The sequence below is a fragment of the Engystomops pustulosus genome, chromosome 4 (assembly GCF_040894005.1).
Source record: "Engystomops pustulosus chromosome 4, aEngPut4.maternal, whole genome shotgun sequence".
Lineage (NCBI taxonomy): Eukaryota > Metazoa > Chordata > Amphibia > Anura > Leptodactylidae > Engystomops > Engystomops pustulosus.
Window position 1 is genome coordinate 20,242,080 of NC_092414.1, and position 15,787 is coordinate 20,257,866.

General features: G+C 44.9%; 1 protein-coding gene across 1 annotated transcript in view; it reads left to right on the forward strand.

The window, feature by feature from the left end:
* Window positions 1-15,787, forward strand: part of LOC140126223 (tetraspanin-11-like) — a 44,579-nt gene that overhangs the window by 15,127 nt on the left and 13,665 nt on the right. The gene's annotated exons all lie outside the window — the stretch shown is intronic.

Below are 15,787 nucleotides of genomic sequence, written 5' to 3' on the forward strand. Positions count from 1 at the left end.
ATCCAGGGTTGTCTCTGTATCATTCTTTCCCAGATCTTCGTACATAACAAACATACATGTGGCCTCTCAGGTCATCAGTATCAGGTGATTGGTCGTCCGACTTCTGAACTTAACACCATAGTTGCTCCAATGGTTCCAGAGGCTACTCAAGAGATCTTGGGGATCTATAGATCTGCTCAATGGTGAATGTTGATCAGTAAGAAGTTTGGGTTCTTGAAACCTCATAATTACTCACGGATACATCATCCACATCAAGGATGACCCCCCAGCAGGAAGAACCCTAAAGCTTGGACTGTTAAGCTACTACTCTAAGGGTAACTGACAATCCTGCACCTAAGGCGGCATCTACAACCTAAGGCGGCATCTACACCTAAGGCAGCATCTACAACCTAGGGTGGCATCTACAGCTCAAGGCGGTATCTACACCTAAGGCGGAATCTACAACCTAAGGCAGCATCTACACCTAAGGCGGCATCTACACCTAAGGCGGCATCTACACCTATGGCGGTATCTACACCTATGGCGGCATCTACACCTAAGGCAGCATCTACACCTAAGGCGGCATCTACACCTAAGGCGGCATCTACACCTAAGGCGGCATCTACAACCTAAGGCGGCATCTACACCTAAGGCAGCATCTACACCTAAGGCGGCATTTACAACCTAAGGCAGCATCTACACCTAAGGCAGCATCTACAACCTAAGGCAGCATCTACACCTAAGGCGGAATCTACAACCTAAGACAGCATCTACACCTATGGCGACATCTACACCTAAGGCGGCATCTACAACCTAAGGCAGCATCTACAACCTAAGGCAGCATCTACAACCTAGGGTGGCATCTACAACCTAAGGCAGCATCTACACCAAAGGCGGAATCTACAACCTAAGGCAGCATCTACACCTAAGGCGGCATCTACACCTAAGGCGGCATCTACACCTATGGCGGTATCTACACCTATGGCGACATCTATACCTAAGGCGGCATCTACAACCTAAGGTGGCATCTACAACCTAAGGCAGCATCTACACCTAAGGCAGCATCTACACCTATGGCGACATCTACACCTAAGGCGGCATCTACACCTAAGGCAGCATCTACACCTAAGGCAGCATCTACACCTAAGGCAGCATCTACACCTAAGGCAGCATCTACATCTAAGGCGGCATCTACACCTATGGCGGCATCTACACCTAAGGCGGCATCTACACCTAAGGCAGCATCTACACCTAAGGCAGCATCTACACCTAAGGCAGCATCTACATCTAAGGCGGCATCTACACCTATGGCGGCATCTACACCTAAGGCAGCATCTACATCTAAGGCGGCATCTACATCTAAGGCGGCATCTACACCTATGGCGGCATCTACACCTATGGCAGCATCTACACCTAAGGCAGCATCTACATCTAAGGCGGCATCTACACCTATGGCAGCATCTACACCTAAGGCAGCATCTACATCTAAGGCGGCATCTACACCTATGGTAGCATCTACACCTAAGGCGGCATCTACACCTAAGGCAGCATCTACACCTAAGGCGGCATCTACATCTAAGGCGGCATCTACACCTATGGCAGCATCTACACCTAAGGCGGCATCTACATCTAAAGCGGCATCTACACCTAAGGCAGCATCTTCACCTATGGCGGCATCTACACCTATGGCGGCATCTACACCAAAGGCGGCATCTACGCCTAAGGCGGCATCTACACCTATGGCGGCATCTACACCTATGGCGGCATCTACACCAAAGGCGGCATCTACACCAAAGGCGGCATCTACACCAAAGGCGGAATCTATACCTAAGGCGGCATCTACACCTAAGGCGGCATCTACATCTAAAGCGGCATCTACACCTAAGGTGGCATCTACACCTATGGCAGCATCTACACCTAAGGCGGCATCTACATCTAAAGCGGCATCTACACCTAAGGTGGCATCTACACCTATGGCGGCATCTACACCTAAGGCAGCATCTACACCTAAGGCAGCATCTACACCTAAGGCGGCATCTACACCTAAGGCGGCATCTACACCTAAGGCGGCATCTACACTTCAGGCGGCATCTACACCTATGGTGGCATCTCAGCCTTGATGCCCTGTGGCAGCTGCTGTAACTGTACACTCAGAAGTCATTGTGATGTCACAATCGGGCAGAGTCGTGTCCTAATGGACCATCGTGATGTCATAACGGGCATTGCAATGTCACAATTGGGCAGAGTGTGGCAGCTCCCGTAACTTTACACTCAGGAGTCCGGTTACAACCCCCAACATCTCCTACAATGAGATTTTTCTGCTCTGCGGGTTTCTACTATAATTGCAGAATAAGTAAGAGAACGGGGATGTTTTTCTTAAGATAAAAGTGCATTCAGGAGATGTCTTACTCCTCCTCGGGAAGCCGCGCTTGTGTCCTGGTCCAATTACACAGTGAATACACGCTGTTATGGAGACAAATGACACCGGCCGGGCTTTGATGTCCCCCGAAATAGAAACTGTCAGAAATTCTTGTTTATTACAGGCGAAAAACAAAAAAACTCTGTCGCCCCGCGGCCACCCCCTCCCGTCCTGACCCATAACTGAAGCAAGATAGATACTTGCCACAGATTTTCCGTACACACCCATCAGTCTTGTACCGGTGATATATACGGTGTCACAAAGTAGAACGTATACGGCGCCACGAAAATGGAGCATCTCCTTGTACGTAGGAAGATTACGTTTACCGTCCTAGATTTGGACACCACAGTCCTGTATAATCGTCCTGGCGCCCCCCTCTGGCACCCAGCGCAGTTCATTTCTGTGATCCGAGCTTTGTATAATGATGTTTTTGTGGGAGGAGCTGACACTTTTACCGATACCGATTCAGGAACGGTACAACTTTGGCGGAATTTGGCGGAATCGCAGTGATTGGGAAGTTTTTGTTCCGTTACAGCGTTCACCGTACGTGATCACTTCTTTTAGATTTTTATAGATGGTTTAATTTGTTTATTCATTTATATAGGAGTTATAGAGAAAGTCGGGGCGGGGGTGAATTTTTCTCTATTTTAAAGTTTTTCAAATATTTTTCAATTCTTTTAAAATGTTTGTAGCCTAGGGGGCTTCCATCTTCTATACTGTATACTAGTAGATTGTGAATATCTATCACAGCTGTAATAGAAAATTCGGAATCGTATTCCTGGGAATCTCATGGTATTCGCAAGTGGCTGAAAGTGGACAATCCCTTTAAGGGAGAGCCTTAAAAGGGTTGTCCACTTTCAGCAAATAATTGATATGGTTTGTGAGCCGTTATCAAATATTTGCTGAAAGTGGACAAACCCTTCAATGTCATCAATATGGGGGCACTCAAGTGCTGCTACTGTGTAGGTTGCGTTTCACCATAGCACCTAACAGATTAAAGGGAACCTGTCAGTCAAATTAAACCCCCAAAACGAAAATATTTTCAGAAACTGCCAATAGAAAGCCTTACAACTACATGGTCCTTGTCTGCGCCTGTAAACTTAAACCTTCAGTTCCCAAACCTGTAGGCAGATGACCTGAGGTGAGTCTGATCAGCGTCTTCCCTGAAGCTCCAGCTAATTTCATGAGGCCCCCTATTGGCGAGCTGGTGCAGCATATGTCCTGTGTCTGTTGGAGAACTTTTAAAGATGGATCTTGAACAGAGTCGGATGTCAAGTTCAACACGTTTGGTGCTGGATTTTGTTTGTCTACGTTGTTGCCCCTGGTCCAAGGGAAAGATTTTGGCACATCTTTTCAAACTGGTGAGCTGGTTTATCTACTATATGAGCGGCGTCACACCTCCGATTGCTCAATTTACAACCCATCTGAAGATCCGAGATGCAGAACTCCCTTCAGTTACTCCCCTGAAGTTCCTCCACGTGTAAGAGGAGCAGAGCTCCTGGCAGTATGTGCTGAGGGCTTCCTCAATTATCATGACTGGTCTTCTTACCCGACTTCTTGCTCAGCTCAAGGTTAAAGTGGGGACAATAAGTTCCACCTGGATGATCCAGAAGAGGCACAGGAGAAGGTTGTGTGGTCAGATGACACCAATGTAGATTTTTTTGGTATCAACTTCAAACAAGGTGATTGTTTGGAAGGAGAAGAAGGATGAGGACAACCCAAAGAACAACATCTCCTCTTGCATCATGGGGGTGGATATCTCCAACTTTGGTGGTGCTTTTTGTAATGGGGACAGGACATGGCAGGATGGATGGGGCCATTTATTGTGACCCTCAGTAAGAGCATTAAATATGGGTTGTGGTTGGGTCTTCAAGCGTGAGTGACCACAAATATACAACCAAGGCACCTCAGGAACTCCATAATAAACATTTCAAGGTCATGGAGTGGCCTAGTCAGTCTCCAGACCTGATGCCAATTGGAAATCTTTGGAGGGAGCTGACATTCAATGTTGTCCAGCCACATTCCTAAAACCTGAAAGATCTTGAGAAGATCTGTATGTAGGAGTATGTCTATGATGAAAAGGATGGACCTCTCCATTCTTCGTAGATTGGCCAACTTGCCAAACTTTCATTGTATCAAATACTTTATTTTTTCCCACTGTAGGTCCGGTCACTCGTAGGGGTGCATAATGTTGCTTTGGCGTTGGCACAAGTTGGAAGGAGCTTAGATGATTTCAATAGATGGAACATAAGCTTTATGTGGTAGGACCATGAGCTCCTAGATCTGCTCCTGGCTGTTGGGTAAGATGGTGGCCAACTTTGGCCAGTTGGCCGTATCATGAGGTGATAGCTCTCTTTTGGACCTGGGTGACCCATAATAATGTTTTAGCCTGGGAGACCAGGAGGATCCTCCTAAATCTTGATGGGTCGGTCCATTTTTGTATATAAGTTTTCATCGACACAGACGCCATAGTTGACCATATGTCTCCGCAAACTTTTTGGCCTCTTTCCAGTGGAGAATTCTCACTATCTATAATTAAGAGAAACATCTGCTCTCCCAAAAATTACATATTTAAATGAATTCAGTAAAATCCAGTATCTGTACCCGCACGCGGAATAATTCCGAGACGGAGAAATGTTTGATGTCAAGATTCTATCTGGCTGCAAAGCTAATTCTGTGAGAAGTAAAAATAGCTGGCGATTTGGTGAAGATTATGTTGGATGTAACTATAGAAATGTTGTCGAAAAACTCACACCTTGTGCGCCTCGTACTTAGCGTTATTTAATACAGGAATATTGAAGCAAAGTGGGACAAATATTCAGAATACATAACTCTGAGTAGTGGGGGGTAATCACAAGAACATGTCCAGTTTCTATCGGTAAAATTCCCGTTTTCAATCTCTTTTTCACAGAAATTTCTGTAGGGAAATGTTCCATAATTATGATTCTAGTGTTTTAGACTCTTTTAGGCCAATATGAGGAAAAGGGTGTGGCTTTATCAGGAGGGGAGTGTCATAGCTGGGAGAGGGTGTGGCCTAAGATGCAATACCATAAATCAAAGGATGCAACCAACTTAAAGGAAATCTACCATCAAACTGAAGCAAGATAAGCCAAGATCACTTACTCATAGATCCAGGCAGTGTTGCTATGATAATCTTGTTATATTTGTTATCCTGGGCCTCCTTCCTTCTAAAATCAACTTTTAAAAGTATGCTGATGAGCCAGAAGGACTATGGGGGTGTTACCAGAGCACCTCCGTGCTGCAGATTCACAGGTCGTTACACCGTGCAGGAGCACTATCCTACAGACTTTCTACTAGAAGGTTCTGGGTAAACAGCCAATCAGGATGACGCCCTACTACCACGTGACAGATATACAGAATTGTATAAAAATAAACTTGTAAATCAACCCAAAGCATCAGCGCACATAGGAATAGGGTGTCTACAATACACCACAGTAGCCACCGTTTGGGTCTAGTGGATCAATCATATGTTCTCCTTCACATAGGGCAGTGATGGCAAACCTTTTAGAGACCGAGTGCCCAAACTACAACAAAGACCCGCTTATTTATCGCAAAGTGCCAACACAGAAATTTCATTTGTGATTTATGCTCCCTTCTCTGTCACAGTTTTCATTGATAGCAGCACGCTGAGGACACCAATAAAGCAGAAAGTAGTCCCAGGTACAGCAGTCACTTTAAAATAGCTCTGTGCACAGCAAGTCCTGGGCTGTCTGGGGCTGCAGGAAGATACCTGGAGTCCTCTCTGGTGATGGCCTGAGTGCCCACAGAAAGGGCTCCGAGTGCCACCTCTGGCACCAGTGCCATAGGTTAGCCATCACTGACATAGGGGGTCATTTATCTTATTTCCCCCTTCTCTGCGCTCTTTTTGTGCCTGTTATGAGTCTATTTTTTGCACTTCATTTGTCTTTGTCGTTTTGGCTCAAATTTTTGGCTCAAAAAAGGCGCAATTTGTTCGACAAACCACACCATTTCCTTTCCTAAGCACGGTCAGGACTGGCGCGTTATTGTGCAAATATTTGCGCACATATAGGGGTAATAGTATAATAAATCGGGCGCAAAAAACCTGGAAAGAGGCGCAATGTAATGAAAATGATGAATGACCCCCATAGTATATGTATTGCATCATTTCCCTGCCCCCTTTGCCCCCTATGCCCCCTTTACCCTCCTTTGATCTATCTCGGCAGGTCTTGGAACACTGCGTTCCCATCACAAGATATTTTAGCCTCGCTTAAAGCCTTCCCCGCCGCTAGTATTATAGAAGAAGTAGGGCACGGAGAGGAGCGCAATGCAAATGCATCACTCAAAATAGTGCGGAACAGATCTGATCCCCCGACTGTAACCAACCGCACGTGTTATTGGCTTTAGGCTTCTGTCCACTGATAGGGTGGCTCTAAATTTGGTTAAAAATACCAAAGACCTCCAATATCTTAAGATGTTTAAAGAGAACCTGTCAAATGAAATATCTGCAGGCAGAATGTTATAGAGCAGGGTGAGCTGAGCAGATTGTACATAGTGTCCTATCTGCAGGCAGCCTGTTATAGAGCAGGAGGAGCTGAGCAGATTGTACATAGTGTCCTATCTGCAGGCAGCAAGTTATAGAGCAGGAGGAGCTGAGCAGATTATACATAGTGTCCTATCTGCAGGCAACATGTTATATAGCAGGAGAAGCTGACCAGATTGTACATAGTGTCCTATCTGCAGGCAGCATGTTATAGAGCAGGGTGAGCTGAGCAGATTGTACATATTGTCCTATCTGCAGGCAGCATGTTATAGAGCAGGAGGAGCTGAGCAGATTGTACATAGTGTCCTATCTGCAGGCAGCATTTTATAGAGCAGGAGGAGCTGAGCAGATTGTACAGTGTCCTATCTGCAGGCAGCATGTTATAGAGCAGCAGGAGCTGAGTAGATTGTACATAGTAACCTATCTGCAGGCAGCATGTTATAGAGCAGGAGGAGCTGAGCAGATTATACATAGTGTCCTATCTGCAGGAAGCATGTTATAGAGCAGCAGGAGCTGAGCAGATTATACATAGTGTCCTATCTGCAGGCAGCATGTTATAGAGCAGGAGCTGAGCAGATTGTACATAGCGTCCTATCTGCAGGCAGCATGTTATAGAGCAGGGTGAGCTGAGCAGATTGTACATAGTGTCCTATCTGCAGGCAGCATGTTATAGAGCAGGGTGAGCTGAGCAGATTGTATATAGTGTCCTATCTGCAGGCAGCATTTTATAGAGCAGGAGGAGCTGAGCAGATTGTACATAGTGTCCTATCTGCAGGCAGCATGTTATAGAGCAGGAGGAGCTGAGTAGATTGTACATAGTGTCCTCTCTGCCGGCAGCATGTTATAGAGCAGAAGGTGCTGAGCAAATTGTACATAGTGCTCTATCTGCAGGCAGCATGTTATAGAGCAGAAGGAGCTGAGCAGATTGTACATAGTGTCCTATCTGCAGACAGCATGTTATAGAGCAGGAGGAGCTGAACAAATTGTACTGAGGTTGTAAAGCTGCACTAAGCACCAGCAGCATGTTTCTCGGTCCTATAGAACAGACCATAGGGGCAACTGAAGTGACACTGCCCCTGCAGCAAATACAACTGACTCATCTTATGTAAAATATGACTCTTTTCTTCTCATTTTCACATGATTTGGGAGGAGATATTTATATATAGGTAAACAGGTGAGATTGCAGATAAAAAAATTCTAGAAAGGACATTTCATCCCCCATCATAGTTTAATGGGATAGTATCTGATGACACTTTCCCTTTAAATCAGTTCACAAGGAATGAGCACAGAACGGGATCGTATCCTCATGGACGCGGATCAGCTCGCGTGCCCCATGGCTAGGGATTAGTGGGATCCTGCTAGGTTCTCCTCTGCCATGAGCTGAGGATTTTCTGTAGCCCTGTGGGACTAATTTGTGTAGGTTTACGACGTGTTGATAAGTTATAAGTGGGCAGAAAGAAATATATTTACAGGTAACATGGGGACAAACCTCCAGAACAAAGACGCCTCTCACACCTCATGTGGATCCGGTACAGGATCCTGTGGTTGGGATTAACGCTCTGCCTTGGTTTTATTCGTAGATTAACAAAATATCTGAAACATGTTCCAAAATATCCCTCCTTAAAGGCAATTTTTGTTGTTTAAAGGGGGTGTAACCGCTCCCCGATCACCCTACAGGTAATAGCGCCATTGTGTAGGGCTCTTCATAAGGTTTTCAGAAACTTCTCTCTTATTTTCCAATCATCTGTCGTTTTAGAGAAATTACAGTTTTTATCTTTATGCAAATGAGCATCTGAGTGCAAGGGGTGGGGCTTCTTTTAATCATGCACCCAATTTGTTCATTTTAAATCATCCTGCTCTAAAACTTTATACAATTATTGGCGTCTCCCGTAGAAAGAAGACATAGAAAGGAAAAATAAGATAGTAAGCTCCGCCCCTAGTGCACTTAGGAATTAATTTCAATCAAATAAATATAAAAATTGCTAAAAACAAATACAAATTTCTTTTAAACTGGGACAATTTGCAATGCTTGTGAGGATCACTATACGATGTTGGTTTTTCTCATAAGGTGATTCAGGAGGAGTTTAACTCCCTTTTAGGGGTCATAATAATCAGAAGTCTCCTATCTGCAGGCAGCATGTTATAGAGCAGGAGCAGATGAGCAGAGTGTACATAGTGTCCTATCTGCAGCTAGCATGTTATAGAGCAGAAGGTGCTGAGCAGATTGTACATAGTATTCTAACTGCAGGCAGCATGTTATAGAGCAGGAGGAGCTGAGCAGATTGTACATAGTGTCCTATCTGCAGGAAGCATGTTATAAAGCAGGAGGAGCTGAGCTGATTGTACATAGTGTCCTATCTGCAGGCAGCATGTTATAGAGCAGGAGGAGCTGGGCAGATTGTACGCAGTGTCCTATCTGCAGGCAGCGTGTTATAGAGCAGGAGGAGCTGAGCAGATTGTACATAGTGTCCTATCTGCAGGCAGCATGTTATAGAGCAGGAGGAGCTGAGCACATTGTACATAGTGTCCTATCTGCAGGCAGCAAGTTATAGAGCAGGAGGAGCTGAGCAGATTGTACATAGTTTCCTATCTGCAGGCAACATGTTATAGAGCAGGAGGAGCTGAACTGATTGTACTTAGTGTCCTATCTGCAGGCAGCAAGTTATAGAGCAGGAGGAGCTGAGCAGATTGTACATAGTGTCCTATCTGCAGGCAGCATGTTATAGAGCAGGAGGAGCTGAACTGATTGTACTTAGTGTCCTATCTGCAGGCAGCATGTTATAGAGCAGGAGGAGCTGAACTGATTGTACTTAGTGTCCTATCTGCAGGCAGCATGTTATAGAGCAGGAGGAGCTGAACTGATTGTACTTAGTGTTCTATCTGCAGGCATCAAGTTATAGAGTAGGGAGAGCAGATGAGTAGAGAAAATTGCTCCAAAAAATAAAAGCTCCCTCCCAGTCTTAGAACAGCCCAGTGGGTGGAGCTTAAATAACCGATTTTATCGGAATCAATGTCGATAAATATTAATACATTCAGTTTGTGTTTCACATATTTTTTATAAGGACTTCACAGGATGTCATACCCAATGTTCCAAAATCTCACTGTCCCAAATGTCGGGTGGTCTCGTCTGTTTTGGGAGACTCTTAAATGTTCCATGAGAGTTTGGAAGTATAGGATAGGGTGGTCTCTTCACTCTCCCCCCACTGTTCTTAAAAGAAGCAGTTCTTGAGTTTCAAATTTGAAATTCTCCAAAGATCTATATTATTTGCTCTTGATGTGCTGTTATACTTACATTGACCTGCGGGGGTGCTGTAGCAAACACCTACATAGATTTCCCAGCTCAGTGGTATGTTAAGCTGATCCTAGGGACCTGTATACATGTCTTACATTGCTTTTGCTCTTTATAATACTTCACAATTAATTCCGATGTGACTTGTGACTCCTGAAGAAGGCTTCTACGACAACAAAAAACTTAATTAATTGATTTCCTAATTACCCCGGAAAAATATGACTGACAATAATGTCTCAAAATTGAACCTCTAATTATCCTCGATAAAATGCGCATTAAAGGGAACACTCATTCCCCAGGAGTGTAAAATGTTAATAATCGCCCCTTCCGAATCTCATCGACTCTTATCAAGGGGCCCGTTCCCCCGACTAGGCGCAATCTCTTTTTGGAAGAGACTAATATTGGAAGCCGTTCCGGTGACAAATAAACCTTATACGGCAATTAACATATTAAAATAATAAAAACTACAAGCAATTACGAAATCAAATTTAGAGGAATAATTTATTTTTCGTCATTTGCATACAATTTTCCCGTGGTTAAATTGCTATTAACTGTAACAAAGCCGTTGATTGTCTGGGACAAAAATACCATTCCCCGGGTTCCCCTTGTGTTGGTATCTTCAGCTACTTCCTACATCTATGGTGTCCCACAATTTAATATAGGATGTTTAAAGGGATAGTGATAGTATTTTCTTCATATCCAGTAGGATATGCCACCATTGGAACCTATCATCAGTGGCCATCCTTCATCAGATATCACCCTTCATGATAGACCACCCTTGATCAGATATCACCCTTCATCATAGACCACTCTTCATCAGAGGTCACCCTTCATCATAGACCACTCTTCATCAGAGATCACCCTTCATCATAGACCACTCTTCATCAGATATCACCCTTCATCATAGACCACCCTTGATCAGATATCACCCTTCATCATAGACCCCTCTTCATCAGAGGTCACCCTTTATCATAGACCACCCTTCATCAGAGGCTACTCTTCATTGACCACCCTTGATCAGAGGTCACCTTTCATCCAAGACTATCATTCATCCAAGACCATCAGTCATCAGAGACCATCCTTCACCAGAGGCCACCCTTCATCAGATATAACCCTTGATTCAACTTCACCCTGGATCATGGGCCACTCGATCAGACTTGATCACCCTTTATCAGAGGCCAACCACCCCAATCCACAGCCCTTGATCAGGATCCACCCTTCATCCTAGACCACCCACGAACAGAAGCTCCACCCTTCATAATTGATTGGCCTTCATCAGAGGACATGCTTGATCGTCCTTAATTTAAAGCTACCTGTCATCAGATACCACCCTTTATCAGAGGTTACCCTTTATCATACACCTCCCGTTATCACACACTACCCTTAATCAAAGTTCACCCTTCATCAGAAGCCATCCTTCACAGACCACCCTTGATCAGAGGTCACCTTTCATCCAAGACTATCATTCATCCAAGACCATCCTTCACCAGAGGCCACCCTTCATTAGAGAGCAACCTTCATCAGAGGCCACCCTTCATCAGATATAACCCTTTTATCAACTTCACCCTGGATCATGGGCCACTCGATCAGACTTGATCACCCTTTATCAGAGGCCACCCATCCCAATTCACAGCCCTTGATCAGGATCCACCCTTCATCCTAGACCACCCACGATCAAAAGCCCCACCCTTCATAATTAATTGGCCTTCATCAGAGGACATGCTTGATCATCCTTAATTTAAAGCTACCTGTCATCAGATACCACCCTTTATCAGAGGTTACCCTTTATCATAGACCTCCCGTTATCACACACTACCCTTAATCAAAGTTCACCCATTATCAGAAGCCATCCTTCATAGACCACCCTTGATCAGAGGTCACCTTTCATCCAAGACCATCAGTCATCAGAGACCATCCTTCACCAGAGGCCACCCTTCATTAGAGAGCAACCTTCATCAGAGGCCACCCTTCATCAGATATAACCCTTGATTCAACTTCACCCTGGATCATGGGCCACTCGATCAGACTTGATCACCCTTTATCAGAGGCCACCCATCCCGATCCACAGCCCTTGATCAGGATCCACCCTTCATCCTAAACCACCCACGATCAGAAGCCCCGCCCTTCATAATTGATTGGCCTTCATCAGAGGACATGCTTGATCATCCTTAATTTAAAGCTACCTGTCATCAGATACCACCCTTTATCAGAGGTTACCCTTTATCATACACCTCCCGTTATCACACACTACCCTTAATCAAAGTTCACTCCGAACCTTCAACGGAGACCACGTTTTATCAGAAGTTACACTTCATCAGAAGACACTCTTGATCAGAGGTTACCCTTTATCATAAATCTCCCGCTATCACACACTACCCTTAATCAAAGTTCACCCTTCATCAGAAGCCATCCATCATAGACCACCCTTCATCAGAGGCCACCTTTCATCCAAGACCATCATTCACCATAGACCACCCTTCATCAGAGGCCACCTTTCATCCAAGACCATCTTTCACCATAGACCACCCTTCATAAGAGGCCACCTTTCATCCAAGGCCATCATCCACCATAGACCACCCTTCATCAGAGGCCACCTTTCATCCAAGACCATCATTCACCATAGACCACCCTTCATCAGAGGCCACCTTTCATCCAAGACCATCATTCACCATAGACCACCCTTCATCAGAGGCCACCTTTAATCCAAAACCATCATTCACCATAGACCACCCTTCATCAGAGGCCACCTTTCATCCAAGACCATCATTCACCATAGACCACCCTTCATCAGAGGCCACCTTTCATCCAAGGCCATCATTCACCATAGACCACCCTTCATCAGAGGCCACCTTTCATCCAAAACCATCATTCACCATAGACCACCCTTCATCAGAGGCCACCTTTAATCCAAAACCATCATTCACCATAGACCACCCTTCATCAGAGGCCACCTTTCATCCAAGGCCATCATTCACCATAGACCACCCTTCATCAGAGGCCACCTTTCATCCAAGACCATCTTTCACCATAGACCACCCTTCATAAGAGGCCACCTTTCATCCAAGGCCATCATTCACCATAGACCACCCTTCATCAGAGGCCACCTTTCATCCAAGGCCATCTTTCACCATAGACCACCCTTCATCAGAGGCCACCTTTCATCCAAGACCATCTTTCACCATAGACCACCCTTCATCAGAGGCCACCTTTCATCCAAGGCCATCATTCACCATAGACCACCCTTCATCAGAGGCCACCTTTCATCCAAGACCATCTTTCACCATAGACCACCCTTCATAAGAGGCCACCTTTCATCCAAGGCCATCATTCACCATAGACCACCCTTCATCAGAGGCCACCTTTCATTCAAGGCCATCTTTCACCATAGACCACCCTTCATCAGAGGCCACCTTTCATCATAGAGCATCTTTCACCATAGACCACCCTTGATCAGAGGCCACCTTTTATCCAAGACCACCATTCATCATAGACCACCCTTGATCAGATGCCACCCCTGATCAAAGACTACGTTTCACCATAAAGTCGTAGTATACAATATCGTGAATAACGAGCCTAGAGGGATACAATTTCCTGTCTCAGTGATTTTTTTTCTTGTAGATTTCAATACGGAATTTTCTGTCCTGATTAACCATGTACATAATGTGCTATATATACCGCCAGCAGCACTTTTATCCCTGCGGGGGGCTCCGCAAAGAGCCCGCTCCTTGCCTCTTTGAAGCTGAGTCCTACTGTTAGTCTGATCCCACTCATTTTCTTGTAGAGTTTCCAATATTTCAGATTTCCTTCTAAGATGTCGGAGGCGTACAGCATGAAAGCCGCCGGAAATCGGATCCCATAATTTTCCTTGATTAGTATCGAATGATTCATCCGTCTCATGGTTAAGACTAGACGCCCTCCCCTTTAAATTGGCCATTAACCACGACCGGTCAGAATGTCACCCAACAATTAACACTGTTTCATTGTTACAATTTTTTCGGACTTCATCTGGACAACCTGCTGCCGGAGGGTTTTACTCGCTTTGGAACGGCCCAAAATTTTTGCAAAGTCGGTGAAAGCTGGAAAGTTAGACGCCATTATACTGGGTTCATCAGATAATGAAGGAAATTAGCACCAGGTGCCAGAATAACACCAATAATTTATTTACCAAATTTTGTAAAATTTTACACCATGAGCTGTAATCATAATTCTGCTTTGTACTGGAGATCAAAATTAGAGAACAATCAGTAGGGAGGGCACACGCCTTTGCTTTGAGTGACCTCAGCACCGGTCACAAGACATCACAGGTCTCCCTACCGGTCTCTTCCACAGTTCTGTGACTGTTGTGGGTTTCTTGGCCAGAACTTTGTCCTCAAGGATATTCCAGAGGTTTTATAGTGGATTTAGATCCAGATTCTGGGTTGGCCGTTTCATTTTTTCAATGTTTTCCGTTTTTCACCCATTTTGCTGTGTGTCGGGGGGCATGGTCCTACATGAAAATTGCTGGCTGATTGAGTTATGGACACAAGAAAAGAACCACGTGTGTTAAAAAACATTCTGGTACACACTTGCATTCACTCTGTCATGTAGATGTATGAGAAATCCAACTCCTGCTGCAGAAAACATTCCCCAAACCATGACACTTCCTCCACTACCTGTCACTGACTTCTCTGCACACTTTGAGTTCAGTCTTTCCCCAGTTTGTTGACAAACATGATGTTTCCCTTCAGGCCCAAAATTAAATTAAACTTGCTTTCAGCACTAAAATGAACTGTGTATCACTTCTCCAATGTCCACACTACATTATCCTCAGCAAAGTTGAGTCTAATCTTCTAAATCTTTCTGCTAATGAGAGGTTTGATCACTGCACAGTGGCCAAATTTCAATCCAAATGCTCTTAAACATCAAGACACTGTATGACGAGACAGATCCTTACCCTGTTCCAGCTGCAGTGATGAAGCGATTACCCATGGAGATTCTCTGCATGATCCTGTCCTCTCTTGCATTTGTCTTTTGAGGGTGACCAGCATCAATTGATGGGCTGTCTATGTAATACATAGAGGCAGAGACACTATTTCGTGATACTCTCCAGTCTGAATAATGGAGGTTTCCACTGAGCAACCCCTCACTATTGGCACAGAATGGTTTAACAAGATATTAGCAATGGGGGGGGGGGGTGTTCAAATCTGGATAAGTCTTTTAAGTGGCTTCTGGGACTAAAGAAAGGATAGGTCATCAATGTAACATTATGTCGTTGATTGCTCAGATGCTGGAAGATGAGTGCTGCAGTCTCTTCACCAAGAACAGCGCCGTACATTGTATAGTGGCTGTGCTCGGTACTGCATCTTGGAAATGAGGTACAACCAGACTATGTGATGCTATATGCATCTGACCGATGTGGATATAGGGTTTCAAACTTGCACCGATACAACATTGATGACTTGTCCTAAAGGGGGTCTGCAAAAGGCTTTAGCTGGGTTCTTCATTTTTGGCTCTTAGTGGGTGGTCCTTAGCCGAAATCATTGTGTGTGTGGATGGGGCAGAGGTGAGTTGTAACCACTTCCTACTAATGGAGGATCCT